Raw genomic sequence first — 15,533 nt, 5'->3', positions numbered from 1 at the left:
GCAATATGTTGAATGCATAGTGCACAATCCGAACGACTGAACGTTTTCTCCGGGGCCCACAGGGATCCGTCTTGGGACCGATCCTTTTCTTAATATATATCAACGATATCCATGCCTGCGCAGAACCTGGAATAACAATCAGGCTTTTCGCTGATGACTGCGTTCTGTACACTACGGCACGTAGACCGGACGACCAGTTAAAATTAAATTCTTCTGTAAATAACATTGCCAGGTGGTGCGAAACATGGGGAATGGAAATTAATATCAACAAAACGTCTTGCATCTCATTTACCTGTAAAAAGTGCCTCTTGTATATTCTTACAATTTATCAGGATCTAACATAATGAGAGTAGATACGGTGAAACATTTAGCTTTACATTTACCCATACGCTAAACTGGAACACGCATATATCCAACACGTGTGCAAAAGCATTCAAACAGCTCGGGTTCCTCCGTAGAAAACTGTCAGCAGCTCCTCCTCATGTAAAGCTAACAGCCTATAATACCCTCATAAGGCCCATCCTTGAATACGGCACCATCATTTGGAGCCCCCATCAGTCTTTCCTCAGCGAACAACTCGAAAAAATTCAAAATAAGGCCCTCCAGTTTATTTATTCCTGTTACGTCATGACAGCGTAACTTCCCTGCGAGCTAAAGCGCGTATCCCTACCCTTGCTTGTCGGCGACGCGTTGCTTCGATGAAGATTCTTTTTATTCTTTACAATGATCGCATAAGACTTTGTAAAAATCAGTACATCAAGGCACCTTATCATCATTCGAAGCGATTAAACCACGAAAAGTGCATCAGACCCATCCCAACGCGATGTAACACATATAAATTCTTATTTTTTCCGTTAGCCATTGAAGAATGGAAAAATCTGCCTCACGAACTCATAGACGACGTCTCTCTTGATATCTTTTTGAAAAACATAGAGTCGTATTTTGGAAAACAGAATTTGCAATAAAAAGAGCAAAAGGAGGAAAAAAAAGAAACCTCCTCCGATGTCTTGGGGTATTCACCGCGAGTGTTCCGTTTAATATCATTTTTTTCTTTCTCTTAGTTGTGCCTTTTTGACTATCGTGTTGACCTGATTGTATCGCTTCGTGGTTTCGTCGTTCTCCTTTTTAGTGTTTTAAATGCATCGAAATGAACGTGTATAGCAATGCGCATGTCCTTTGACCGCTGATGGTCTCAGGCTACTTGCTATGGTCTTTTCTACTGCAGGCGCATGTTGTGTATCTCGTGTATGTTATACTGGATATGCTGTTGTTTTGTATAATTGTCCCATTATTTTGCCCATTCCTGTAAGAGCCTAACTAGGCTTACAGTAAGCTTTGTGAGACTGTGGACCAAGCGAGCTCTTTATTCCCGATGGCAAATATGGCGGCCACCCCTCAAAAGACGAACATGCGAGATGATGATGCGTAGGCAATCACGCGCTCAGACGAAGACTGCTGGCGGTGCAGAAGAACGGCACCAATGCCGTGTCCACTGGCGTCAGTGTGCAAAATTGTTGAAGCGCTGCCATCAAAATGAGCCAGTATCGGATAAGATGTGAGAGCCTGCTTTAGAGAAGTAAAGGCGGCCTCGCAGGCCTCAGACCAAATGAAGGGCGTGCTGACTCCAAGAAGCTGATGCAAAGGTGCGGCGATGGATGCGAAACCTCGGATGAAACGACGAAAGTATGAGGCGAGTCTTAGAAAACTGGGCAGGTCTTTAATTCGTCTGGGGCGGGGAAAATGCAGGACTGCAGCAACTTTATCAGGATCTGGTTTTATGCCTCTGCGACTAACGACGTGTCCGAGAACTTTGATAGAAGTGGAAGCAAAGCAACACTTCTTTTTGTTTAACTGAAGTCCGGCCGCGGAAAGCGCACATAGAGCTTCATCGAGGCGAGCGAGGTGCTCAGAAAAAGTCGAGGAGAAAATTACGATGTCGTCCAGGTAGCAGAGGCAAGTTTTCCATTTCAGCCAGCGGAGTACAGTGTCAATCATGCGTTCGAACGTGGCCGGAGCATTGCACAAGCCGAACGGCATAACGTTAAATTCATATAAGCCATCTGGCGTGGCGAAAGCTGTCTTCTCTTTGTCCTCTTCATGCATGGGGATTTGCCAGTAGCCGGATCGGAGGTCAAGACTAGAGAAAAATTGAGCACCTTGGAGACAGTCGAGGGCGTCGTCAATCCGAGGAAGTGGATAAACATCCTTTCGAGTGATCTTAATGAGGGCGCGATAGTCGACACAAAAGCGTACGGAACCATCCTTCTTTTGTACCAGCCCGACAGGTGAGGACCAAGGACTTGAGAAGGTCGTATGATGCGGCGCTTGAGCATGTCGGTGACATTATCTTGAATAATTTTTCGTTCACTAGAAGACACACGATACGGGCGGCGGCGAATGATGCGCGAGCCGTCAATGTGGATGCGATGCGTAGCCGTCGATGTTTGGCCCAAAATGTTCGACTGGGTATCGAAAGAAGCGGCATGTTTGTTCAAGAGGGCAAGCAATTCTGCTTTTTTAGCAGGTGTGAGATCGTCGCTGATAGTAGCGGAAATAGCTGCCGGAGAAGAAGGATGGGACGAAATGGCGAAGCTGGATGGTGGCGAGGAAAGAACGGTGAAAGGTTGAATGGTAGACACAGAAGGCACTTTAGTACCAGCGCGCAGAAGAATGGGCTCCGACGTAGTATTGAGCGCAGTCAGAATGGCAGTCCCATTGACGAAGCGAAGAAGGGATGCGACGAGGAGAATGCCCCTGGAGAGAAGACGGGGCACGTCTGTGGCGAAAACGTCCCCAGCATGTACGTACGCAGAAGCAACTGAGATGACATCTTTGGAGCCGGGATAAAGCACATGGTCCGCGGTGTTGATCAAGGGATGAGATGGAATTGCAGGAGCGTCAGAAGGGTCGGAGTCAGCAACTTTCAGAGTAGGAGGGAAACATGTAATGATGACAGCTTGCGCGGAGTAGAGGAAATCCCAGCCGAGGGTGAGAGGGTGAGCACAGGATGGAAGTACAGCGAACTCGATGTCGTGCAGGATGCCGTTGATAAGGACGCGTGCTGTACACAGACCGGAAGGATGCATGAATTCTTTATTAGCAGCACGGAGAGAAGGACCGCAGTAAGGAGTGTGCACTTTACGAAGATGGGAACACAAAGCAGAACTGATTTCGGAAACAGCGGCGCCGGTGTCAATCAATGCGTCTACAATACTGCCTTCAACATTAACAGCTAACAAGTTCGACGGCAGCGTAGGAGGAATTGAAGGGTGGGCGAGTGGTGCAGCTTTACCTCCGGAAACTGCACAATTTAGTTTTTCGTATTGCGACCAGGTCTCTGAGAGGCTGGACGTAGAGGCGATGAAGAGCGCCGGAACGGTGACGGGGAGCGGCGGCGCGACGAGCGGTCGGGAGAGGTCGATGGAGAGAAGAAGCGGGGAGGATCGTTGGGGTGAAACGTTGGCCGGTAAGGAAACGATGAGTATGTGTCGTCGTGATGAGGAGTTTTGGAGGCAAAAGTAGGGCGGTAACCAGACGATGAGTAGGTTTCGTCGTTGCGAACGGTAGCAAACTGGTTACGCTCGTCGCTCTGACGCCGACGACAAACGCGGGCAACATCTCCACGAATTCCGCAGTAGTAGCAGATAGGGCGAGGTGAAGGCGGCCGCCAAACCGCTTGGTACATTGCGAGCCGGTGGGATAAGGAGGCGACAGTCGGCTGTACGGGCGGCGAATGTGAGGCATTGACGGGAGGAGCAGGAGACGCAGCGACCTGGGCATACGTGGGCGCTCAAAGAGGTACAGATGGTTCTGACGCCGCGGGACGAGTGACGGAAGCGAGCTCGTCCTTGATTAGATCACGCAATGGCGAGGTCGGAGGCCGATGCTGATGGGAATCCAGCGGCGGTAAGGTGGAGCCGTGCAGGTCCTCGCGGATGATGGAGCGGATGAGAGAGCGCAAGTCCACATCAGTTGAAAGGCGGGGGTCCCAGGCGTCTTGCAAGCGGAGGGATTGGAGGTCGTCAAGACGGTGACATGTGGTGCGGATATCGTTGACTGAGGTAGGGTTTTGGCCAGCCAGCGTGGTAAAAGGAAAGGAGCCGATGCCTTTAAGAATGTGACGGACCCGATCGTACTCGGACATGGCACTGTTGACACGTCGACACAGGCTCAAGACATCTTCAATGTAAGACGTGTAAGATTCGCCGGGCAGCTGGGCACGCGCATCTAACTTTTGTTTGTAGATGGCCGGGCTGGCACCAACAGTGCCAAAAATTTGCCGAAGCTGCGATGTAAAGTGGGTCCAGTCCGGGATGGTATCTTTATGGTTGACGAACCAAGTCTTTAGCCGCGGCGGTTAAATAGAATGGCACGTGGAGAAGCTTCATGGCAGAGTCCCAGCGCTTGTAGGCATGACCTGATTGTACTGATCAAGCCAGTCCTCGACGTCATCACCACGGGGACCCGCAAATGTAGGAGGCTCGCGCTGAAGGGTTGTGACAGTCCATGTCTGGTGTCCAGGTGGCATAGGAGCAGCGGGGGCGTTGGAGTCAGGGTTGCGGGCGGAGGGATTAGCAGGTAGGGGTAGCACACCTGCTGAGGCACCGGCAAGGCCTGCGGAAGCGTCACGGCGTTGTTGGTCGACGGTTTCCATCTTCGGAAATGGTCCGACCAGCTGACGACCGGAACGGAGCTGCAGTGTGGCGACGGAGAGGACGCGGGATCTAGAGCAGCCTCCACCACTTGTGAGACTGTGGACCAAGCGAGCTCTTTATTCCCGCTGGCAAATACGGCGGCCACCCCTCAAAAGACGAAGATGCGAGATGATGATGAATATATACAGATGAAGACGAGGGTCACGCACTGTGCTCACAGCTTAAATAAATAAAAAAATATAAAAAGAATTCAATTCAATTCAATATATTTCCCATGTATACATGGTGAGGGTCGAGGGAAAAATGCCAGAAATTGTGGCTTGACATGCCCCTCGGCCCCTACATTACAGGGTAGCAGGCAACATGCATACACAAAAATCATTAGAAAAGACAATGAGGAAATGAAGCGTACACAAAACATGATAACAAAAAAGCAACAGAAAATTATACTGCACAGAAAAACATGTCATTGGCTATTCAAATCAGGTCAACACTTTATGGAACGAAAGAGATAAGGAAGCAGTGAAAGCAGGATGAAATCTAAAACGTAGCACATACATCCTGTATATTTTTGCGGCATGCTCGTGATACATCAACTTTTGCGGCATGAAACGTATTTAAAAGACGGGGCAGCGTGTCTGCTAGGCTATATGCACCATATATTGTGCTGCATGTTCGAATATGCCACAGTTCCTTGTGTCTGCTAGGGTAAACTTGTATATTTAGCGAATGGTGTGCCGATTCACGCAAGTAAATCACATTATGTCTTAGGTCCTTCTTATATCTTTCAGCCAGCCTAACATTATACATTTCGTATACTTTTACGGCATTGAACTGGCGGAATAAGTCGCATGTGTTTATATCTCAACCGACGTTGAGTATTCCACGTAGAGCCTTCTTCTGTAAAACGTAAATCTTATTTTTATTCGTACCTGTAGTTGTTCACCAAACCAAGTGCGCATAGTTTACTTGGGACATCAAGAGCGAATTATACAGAAGTTTAACTTTTCATGGTAGTAAGTAACGATGCCGGTTAATGATACCTGTGACACGAGAAAGGTTACTGATGACAGCGTTAACATGATTATCCCAGCTTAGCCTGCTGTTCAAATGTCCCCCTAATATCTTAATATTGTCTACAACTTCTATCGTTTCCAAACCTAGCTTAAGATCGCATAGTAGAATGTTTTTATTTCTTGGTTTGAATATAATAGCCTTACTTTTGGTTTCATTATTTTTGTACTGATTATTAAGGTACCTTCTATGGAGTGTGCTTAGTGTCCTATTTGCCTTGTTGATCACATCTTCACATATATTTGATGAGAAGAACAGTGAGACGTCATCTGCATACATAATACAATTCGCATGCAGGCATTGATTAACGATATCATTTATATATAAGTTAAAAAGAACCGGTCCATGGATACTTCCCTGAGGTACGCCAGCAGTTACTTTTTTTACTGAGGATTGACAGCTATTAATACTTACAAAATGAGAGCGGTGTGCATGATATGACGAAAGAAGCGCATGAACACGACCCCTAAAGCCTTAGTCGAACAGTTTTGCCAAAAGTATATTATGACTGATGTTGTCGAAAACCTGCGAAAAATTATAAAAACACCAAGGGCAACTTTTCTTTCCTCGAAACATTGTAAGATATACTCTTTTTGGCTTAGTAATGCTGTTTTGGTAGATTTATGTTTGATAAAACCAAACTGCGAATCTCTTATTATTTGGTGTTTATCATAAAAGCATGATATTCACGTGTGGATAATTTTTTCCAGTCCTTTAGAAAAGATTGGCAGCACGGAAACTGGCCTGTAATTTGAAACACAAAGCTTATCCTTTTTCTTATACAAAGCAGTCACTTTAGCAATTTGCATGCGCCGTGGGAACACTCCGCATTCATAACCTAAATTAAATATATGTGCTAAAATTGGGGATAGAATATGTAACACATGCTTCACAGGCCGTTTGTGTAGATCATCCGCATCGTGGCATCTGCTGTTCTTCATGTTAAAAAATGCAGTGAATACTTCAGAACATGTAGTTGGACTTGGATACATAGAATCGCTGCTTTGCCTGATGAGAGCATCATATGACATGCTTGACGAAATTTGGTATTCTCGGGTAACGAAATATTGATTGAACGCCTCTGCTAGTTCCTGCCCATTTACACTTCGTCCTTGAATAACTACTTCTTGAGGAGAGCTATGCTGCGGTGTACGTAAAACAAGGTTGTTAATCTGGTTCCATAACTTTCGGGAATCACCGTCGCATGATTTGAATTTTTCCGTAGTAATACGAATTCCTAGTATGCCTTAATTTTTTGTTTAGCTTATTTCTGAGGACTTTGTATCTTGATAACAGTTCGGGATCACGTGTTTTAATGAAGTCTAGGTACATTTTATTTTTAGATTGCATCTCTTTGAGCAATTGTGACGTCATCCACTCCTTGCGCCATTTTCGAGGTGCTACGTGCGCCTTGTATGGAAAATGTTCGGTGTAAAGCACTTTAAATTTATCAAGAAAGCTATCATAAGCGGCGTCGACGTCTTCCATAGAGAGCACGCCAGACCAGGTTATATCTGCAACAGCCTGTCTGAAAGAAGCAACGTTTTTCTCAGTTATCGCTTGATGAAAGCAAGCACGTGCTGGTTTTTTCTTCATGCCTAATTTCACCCTAGCAGTATTGGGAAATGGTCACTAATGTCATAATGAAAGACAGCGGACACAATGCTCTTTTCAATAAAATTAGTAATAAAAAGGTCAATAAGTGATTCTGTATGCATAGTAACTCTAGTAGGTGTATCAATTGTGTTAATGCAGCCATTTGCGGAGAGAACTAGAATAAAATATTTGGATGTGCTGCTATCGGAAAGCAGATTTACATTAAAATCGCCGCCTAGAATGACACTGAAGTTGTTCACAAAATTCAAAAATATGTCAACGAAAGAAAAGAATTCCGCAATGCGGCCATCAGGAGGGCGGCAACAAACTCCAATAACAGTGCGGTCAAAACTTAAGCAAACCATTTCGTAGTCACAAGTGACACAACAAAATCTTGGTACTAGGTCACTTTTTTACTAAAGCACAAACACCGCCACCACGATTTAATGATCTGTTCATGAAGAACGAGTTGTACCCGGGCATATTAATTACTTATTCATCACAGGAGTACCAGGTTTCCGTAATCATAAACACTTAAAATGTATCTAGTTTATTAAACAGATACTCAAGATCAGCAGTTTCATGCACGGCAGACCGCGCATTCACATGGAGACATTGAAAAAAAAAGTGTTTGTTAATATTTCATTACATTTTACTTCATTCATGATGATTTGATAAGGATGGTTGATAAGGCTGCCTACTTCTACATTGATCAATATTTGCGGCGCCCTGACCGAGTGGTCCATGGTTCCACACTGTCCTCTACTTCGCTTTCTTCGTTTTTTGATCCTAGATCAAAGTTGTCGTTGCTTCGCGTTGCCGGGAATGCGGCCGTATGGCGGCCTTTACCGAGCTCAAGAGTCGCTGTCGTTAGACAGTAAGACCTTAAGAGGGGCTGTAAAAGGGGCCATATTATGCAAGATCACTACCGAGTGCGTCATTGTGAGCTCTGCATCGCTGCTAAGTAAAAAGACCAAACCAAAGCTAGCGTCAAGACGATGTCGTCTTGGTTCAGAGCGGCGGCATGGCACGCGCATTTCCTTATCAAGCGAAAGTCAACGCAGTCTGTTGCCTGCGATTCGTGTGCTCCTAAACCGCCGCGGTGTTTTCTTATTCCAGCTGGCACCCACTGGCCGAAGGGCCACATTTTTTGCCAACACATATAGAGCCTTTCTTTAAGTGCCGCTTTGTCGGTTCAGTATGCAGCCCAACCCAGGTTGGAGACGCACGTGACCCCTCAGGCTCCGTTCACCAGCCTCGCCTGCAAGCTTCGCTTCTTCAGCTACGCTGTTCAAGCTTCGGCGCTGGACGCGAGTCAAGACGTGCCTTTCCTTGGCTTTCGCTACTCACCGGTTGCGGAGAGGGAGAAGAAGATTGCTAGCGTCCAAGTCAGCATAGCCCTTAATCCACTGAGCCCGGAACGCAACTGCTGGTGCCAGTCAGCATGACGCGCTGCGAGGGCCCCTATTTGCGTGCCGCTATCAAGCGCCGGGGCAAATTCCACGGAAGGGCAGTTCTCTCGCCTCGTCACCTGCTGTCGTTGGAGGAGCTCACGTCGCTGATAACGCTGTCGAGTAATTGCCCTCGTGCCCATAAACGCCACTACCGTGTTGGTATCCGCCGCAGGGGAATCTCCTTGCGCCCAGCAGGATTCCTTAAAGAAATTCTGTTATCTCCAGGCGCCCCGCCGCGGTGGCTCTGTGGTTAGGGCGCTCGACTACTGATCCGGAGTTTCCGGGTTCGAACCCGACCACGGCGGCTGCGTTTTTATGGGGGAAAAACGCTAAGTCGCCCGTGTGCTGTGCGATGTCAGTGCTCATTAAAGATCCCCAGGTGGTCGAAATTATTTCGGAGCCCTCCACTACGGCACCTATTATTCCTTTCTTCTTTCACTCCCTCCTTTATCCCTTCCCTTACGGCGCGGTTCAGATGTCCAACGATATATGAGACAGATACTGCGCCATTTCCTTTCCCCAAAAACCAATTAAAAAAAAATCTCCAGGCGTCAAAAAGGCAGTCGCCTGATGCCGCTGAAAGTGGCGCGCAATACAGCTCTCTATGCGTTGCTTTCTTACAATTAGACTATACGCGAACAAACTCAACTTCTGGGAGGCGCTGCGATGTCTGGCAGCAGAGGACAAGTGGAGGTACTGTATATTCCTAGCTAGTCGGTTAAGAATGTATCGTCGTTCCTTGCTTGTGCCGAAATTTGCGCTTTTATAATCGCGTCTTTGACGCTGAGCGCTTAGTTCTGACAAGGGCACCAGAGAGACCGTAGATGGGGCTGCTGATACTGGAAAAATCATGCATTGCTTTTGCTCAATATGCAGTGGAGAAAGCGAAGTATGTCGCTGATATCTCTGGCGCATGTTAGCACCGTGTTTGCGGGTTACTTTGGCGAATTTGCCAATATTCAGAGTGAAAGCGGCGCCCCGCTCACCGGAGGTCACTCAGGTCACCGCGCTCTCTTATCTCTCGCGTTTGTTGCCGCTAACTTCTTTGTGCAAAAAAGCAATAGAATGAGCCAACAAAATTTTGGCGTGATCAGTCGTGCCAGTTGGTTATGTCGGGGTCGTGCGTTGGCGCGTGCAGGCTCTAACGCTGAAATAAATGGTAGCCCTTCAGAGGAAAGTTGACAAAGCGCAGGGAAAACCGTGTATATCGTGTACTTGGGCGCGTACCATGACAATGGAGGCGTATCATGCGAGCTTGACAGGTGATACTCGTCAAACTTCCGCTTTTCTTGTTTGCGTGTTCATCACTGCTATCAAACATCATAGACTCGTTCCCGTGCGAGTACCCGAGGAGCTTTCGCTACGAAGGCTGTATGCTAAGAAGTACGTGTTCACATGCGACTCGAACGAAATACGCCGGAACACATGCCTATAGCAGTAGTAAGCGCCGATGGTCGTTGTCGTGATTCCGCAGTGGCATAGTCTGTTGTTTTGCATTTCCTAAACTTCACGTATTTATGGCGAGGAAACTAGCGAAATGTCAAAGTATGTCAAAGCATGTTCTTTATTGTGCATAAGTGCTTCGACTGAGAATAGCGCATCCGGGCGGCATGTGGCGCAGTAGCCTCGTTTTACATAGTGCCTTCTATGCACTGAAGTGCGAGCCTATATTGATACTTTGGTTTTGCCAGTATAACTCCAAACGCAGCAAATAGACATGTATCAGTAGAGTCGCTCGCATTGCTAGATTGTTTTGCAAAGCCCGTAACTTATTTATGCTGTCATGTGGTGTGGTTCCGCCAGAAAAAAGGGCGCAGTTTGCTCTACCGGGCAAATTAGGCAAAAATAGCATTTTATTATGCTTAGGCCCAAACTTGATGATTCCGCATACTTTGCTGAACAAGTCTTTTGTTTCCTCGATGTGGTCGTCTGAGGAGATACGGTTGGTGAACGCTACTTGGAGTGGTTTAAAGCCGCTCACGCAGAGTATGTCTGTGCTAGCTGGAAATAGGTCTGGTGCACATTTATTATTATGTTAAAAATAGTTATTTTTGTCTTCAGTCGATTAATAACAGGAAATTCTACCCGCTCCATTCATTCTTTGTTTTTAAAGCGAGGATAAAAATGAGAGATGGATTTAAGATAGATGGATGAAGTAGTGGATGCAGTGGCAAACGGTCTAGTGTTTATCTGCCTATATAACCAATTTAATATCTCAGGTGGGCATATTGAGTAAAAAATAATTTGTGCTTGTGTTAAACATGACATTGCCGGTAATGAAGTAGGCATGCAGTACTCAGGGATGTGTCTGCATGAGTTATGCTGAACTCTTTTAGGCGTTCGCACAGAGAGCGCACCCGAGCGCCCGCCGCGCAGCCAAAGGAGTGCGGAGGAGGAAGGAGAGGACCTCCGCTCGCCGGCGAAGGCATTGTTGCAGTTTTCAGGCGTACGGGAAAAAATATTTACGAGCAGGCACGCAAGCAAATCGCCTAAAATGTCTGAACGTGTGTTGCTGGAGCACGAGGCAACGCATCATTAATTCTATTTCCGAAAATACGGATCCCGTAAATTTTATCATGGCCACTTGAGCTCCAAGCAGCACGCAGGGCATTGAATCACATCGACCGGCTTCACCGCGCACCGGACAGCGGCTCGCTGATGCAGCGTATGCGCTCGCACCCGCGCTCACGAATGGGTGCGGCGCTGCTCGAGTATGAGCAACTGACACAAGGCCCACCCCCCTACGGCTTCTGCGCGCCCTGGCCTGCTGCTTCGGAGGTACAGCGAGAAATCGTCGGCATTGCGGGAAAGCGGAGCACACCCCTCTGTGCTGTGCAGCAGCTGGCCAGAGCCGTCATACCGACGGCTCAGTGGCCCGCGACAGCTGCTCCCTTGCTGCGGCGGCCACCATCCCCGCCCTGCGACTTCACAGCCAGCAACACGCAGCCTTCCTGGGCTCCTCCACCACGGCGGAGCTGATGGGGATCCGGCTCGGGCTGGACCTGCGGCTCACCCTCGGCCCTCCGCCACCCAGGAGTGCTCTGCTGTGCGACTCCCGCGCCGCTCTCAGCCGCCTGCAATCTAACGACCGCGGTACCCCGCTAGTGCGGGAAATTCGCTCGCGCATCGAGCGCCTCGCGCAGAGAGGTTGTGCCGTGCGTGCACAGTGGGTGCCCGGTCACTGCGGCATCGCGGGCAACGAAAAAGCTGACGACCTCGCCACCGCTGCACACCAACTACCTGTCAGCGATCTGCCCGTTGCGCTGGAGGACGTGCGTGCGGCCATCCACGACCATCTCCGAATGCAGCACCCCGACTCACGCATCGCGGGAGGTGAGCGCATCGACAGTGTCACCGGCTGTCGCGCACTTAAACGGTCACAACGTGCAATGATCCTCCGCGCGCGCATTGGTTGCGTGTGGCCCGGGGAACGACGTGTGCGTCACGGAATCGCGACGATTGATGTGTGTGACGGATGCGGTGCAGCGGAAACACTAGAACACCTGCTCCTTCGCTGTGCCGCGTTCGCCGATGCTCGTCGCGATATGCTCGCGGCCTATAGGGCGCAGGGCATACTACCAGACTTTATCAAGACGCTATTGTGGCCGCAGGGCAGTGCGCGCACTCGTGAGCGAACTTTGGTGAGCCTCTGTGCATTCCTCGAACACGGGCTTGACGTCCAGACTGTTCTCCGTCAGGTAGTTACACGCAGTGACCGAACGCTCCGCGAGTTATACCTTGAACGATTAATAACTGGACGCCCCACTCCAGTTGTAACCAACACAGTGCTGTGTGCGTGTGTGATTTAATTCCTCTAAAATGAACTAATCACGGGCACAACCTGGACACATTTCTTCTTGTGTAAATAGTTTTTACATATTACTTCTCCCCCTATCCTCTCTTCCTGTCCCCTCAGTTCTTTATTTCATTTCTCAATTTTGCCTGCTATCCTTTATTTCCGCTGCCCCAGCTCAGGTGCTACAGTATCGATGGCAGATGCCGGGGCTAGCAAAAATCTTTTCCTTCCTTTTTACTATTATTTTGAATAAAACCACTACCACCGCCATCAGTACGAGCAGTGCGAGAAGGAACAGCGGATGGCGCAGCAAACAGCCTCGAGCCCCACGTGAAGCAATACGCGGTGACCGCTTGCCGCAACACATTGTAACAGATTCTGCCGCCGCCTAGCCTGATGTCTCTACCTCGGCCAGTTTTCTTCCGACTCGGCCGCAGGTGACGGGCAGCAGTGCAATGATAATAATAATAATTGGTTTTGGGGGAAAGGAAATGGCGCAGTATCTGTCTCATATATCGTTGGACACCTGAACCGCGCCGTAAGGGAAGGGACAAGGGAGGGAGTGAAAGAAGAAGGGAAGAAGTAGGTGCCACAGTGGAGGGCTCCGGAAAAATTTCGACCACCTGGGGATCTTTAACGTGCACTGACACCGCACAGCACACAGGCGCCTTAGCGTTTTTCCTCCATAAAAATGCAGTCGCCGCGGTCAGGTTCGAACCCGGGATCTCCGGATCAGTAGTCGAGTGAGTGAGTGAGTGAAAACATTTATTGATTTCCAAAGGGATTCGCGGATCGAAGGCTCCGTCGTCTTCGTGCTTGCGCCGGCGACTAGAGTCTTTCTTCTTTCAGCAAGGGTGGGCCCCTATTCCAAGGCTCCACTGAGTCGTGCTGAACCGGTCGCGGCGGGCTCTATAAAGGCCCTCTGGGCCGTGAGCTCGCTGCTGGTGAGACGGCTCTCCCATTGCTCCGCACTCGGGTGTTTGTGTTTGTGAAATGCCTCGTTACGTTCGCATTCCAATGAGATGTTGTAGAGTGTGGGTATGGCTCCGCACCACGGACAGGTGTCCCTGTATTGCGATGGGTACATTTTGCTTAGTATATATAAATTGGGGAAGGAGTTCGTTTGCAACCTGCGCCAAACAGTGGCCTCCTCCTTTGTCAGAGCTTTGTGTGGTGGCGGGTATCTAATCCTGACGCCTTTGCATAGGTTTAAAAGTTCTGTGTATCCCCCCTCGCAGGCTTGAAGGTGAAGACCCGGGGCGTGTGACTGCCCGGCTCGGATTGCTTCCCCTCGCCCTTTCGTTCCCCTTTATTCCCGCGTGGCCTGGGATCCAAATTAAATTATGTCTGAGTTTTTCCAACCCTGCAGGGGCTACCCCGCCGAGTATCCTAAGGGCCGTTTTACTGACTCTGCCCTTTGTATAGTTTTTGCACGTTTCTTTCGAATCTGTTAGTATGTTGATTGGGCGACCGGTTCTGTAGCCTTCTGCTGCCGCCAGCGCGACGGCAATTTCCTCGGCCTCCGCTGCGCCCGCGACTTTTGCTGCGGCGCTCGTTAGCATTCTTCCTTTGCTGTCTACGACTACCAGTGCAACTGCGTGTTCTGACCCGCACGGGTAGACGGCAGCGTCCGTGTATACTGTGTTTTCTTCCGAGGCTAGCGTTTTCTCTACGTACTCCGCCCTAGCCTTGCGTCGGTTTGCGTGAAGGTTAGAGTCCATATTTCTCGGTATGGGCTTAACGTTAAAGGTTTCTCTGAGGTGGTCCGGCATCTCCGCGTATCTGTCTGTCTGTCCGCGAGTGCCCCGACCCAGCCTTTTCAGGAGTGCCCGTCCCGCAGGAGTGCCTCTTAGTCTGACTTTTTGTGCTCCCAGCAGAGCTTCCGCGAGTTCGTCGAAAGTGTTGCTGATGCCAAATTGTAGCAGTTTCTCGGTTGACGTGTTTCTGGGTAAGTGGAGAGCCGTCTTGAAAGCCTTCCTCAGGATGGTGTCCGCTTGTTCTCTTTCCGCCTTGGTGGTTGCGTGGTACGGCAGGGAGTACGTAACTCGGCTGACTATGAGGCTGTTTACTAGCTTGAGGGTGTCTTCCTCTCTCATGCCGTATCTCTTTTGAGAGACGCGGTTGATCATGCTGCCCACCTGCTCTGCCGCTTTGCTTAGAAGGCTAATGGTGTGACTGCATTTGCGGCTGCCTTGTAGCCACATGCCCAAGATTCTTATCATGTTCTTTTCGGGTATGAGTTGACCCTCGAGGGTGACTTCCAGGGTTGCTTGGGTGGGGTGTCTGCCGATTCTGAGGAGCTCCGATTTCTCTGTCGAGCACCGCAGTCCTCTTTCCTTTGTGTAATTTTCCACGCAGGTGGCAGCTTCTTGCAGCCTTTCTTGTTTTTCGCCTAGGGATCCCCGGGTGGTCCAGACCGTGATGTCGTCGGCGTACATCGCGTGCTGAATTCCCTCGATCCTCTTCAGTTTGTTTGCTAGTCCAATCATTGCCACGTTGAAGAGGACGGGCGAGATGACCGAGCCTTGAGGTGTGCCTTTACACGGGGTGTGGAAGACGTCGCTTCTTAGCTCGCCTAGCCCTACCGTTGCCGTTCTGTTACTGAGAAAGTCCCTGACGTAGTCGTGGGTTCTCTTTCCGCAGTTGGCTTTGTTCAGGCCCTCCATGATGGCCACGTGGCTCACGTTGTCAAAGGCCCCCTTTATGTTGATGGCCATGACCACGTTTTCGCCCGCTTTCGGCATCGTTTCGAGCACTTCTTCCTTGAGTTGGAGTAGCACGTCTTGCGTGGATAGGTTGGCTCTGATCCCAAACATGCTCTCCGGGTACAGTTGCTCCTTTTGTAGATGATTTTGGATTCTTCTGGTTATTATTTTCTCATAGAGCTTCCCCAGGCACGACGTGAGTGATATCGGCCTGAGGTTCTCTATCTGTAGTTTCTTGCCTGGTTTCGGGATC

The 15,533-nt window shown here is 49.1% G+C and overlaps 1 long non-coding RNA gene across 1 annotated transcript in view; it reads right to left on the bottom strand.

Annotated features, from left to right (window-relative positions):
* LOC144124477 (uncharacterized) overlaps positions 1-8,803 on the bottom strand; it is an 89,938-nt gene extending 81,135 nt beyond the window's left edge. Inside the window, exon 1 of the long non-coding RNA XR_013313195.1 lies at positions 8,676-8,803. This is a non-coding gene — a long non-coding RNA (uncharacterized LOC144124477). The remainder of the gene's footprint in view (positions 1-8,675) is intronic.
* Positions 8,804-15,533: the final 6,730 nt, after the last annotated feature.

The sequence above is a fragment of the Amblyomma americanum genome, chromosome 3, assembly GCF_052857255.1.
Source record: "Amblyomma americanum isolate KBUSLIRL-KWMA chromosome 3, ASM5285725v1, whole genome shotgun sequence".
Lineage (NCBI taxonomy): Eukaryota > Metazoa > Arthropoda > Arachnida > Ixodida > Ixodidae > Amblyomma > Amblyomma americanum.
The sequence above is the reverse complement of the archived record's forward strand: the minus strand, read 5'-3'. Positions and strand labels throughout refer to the sequence as shown.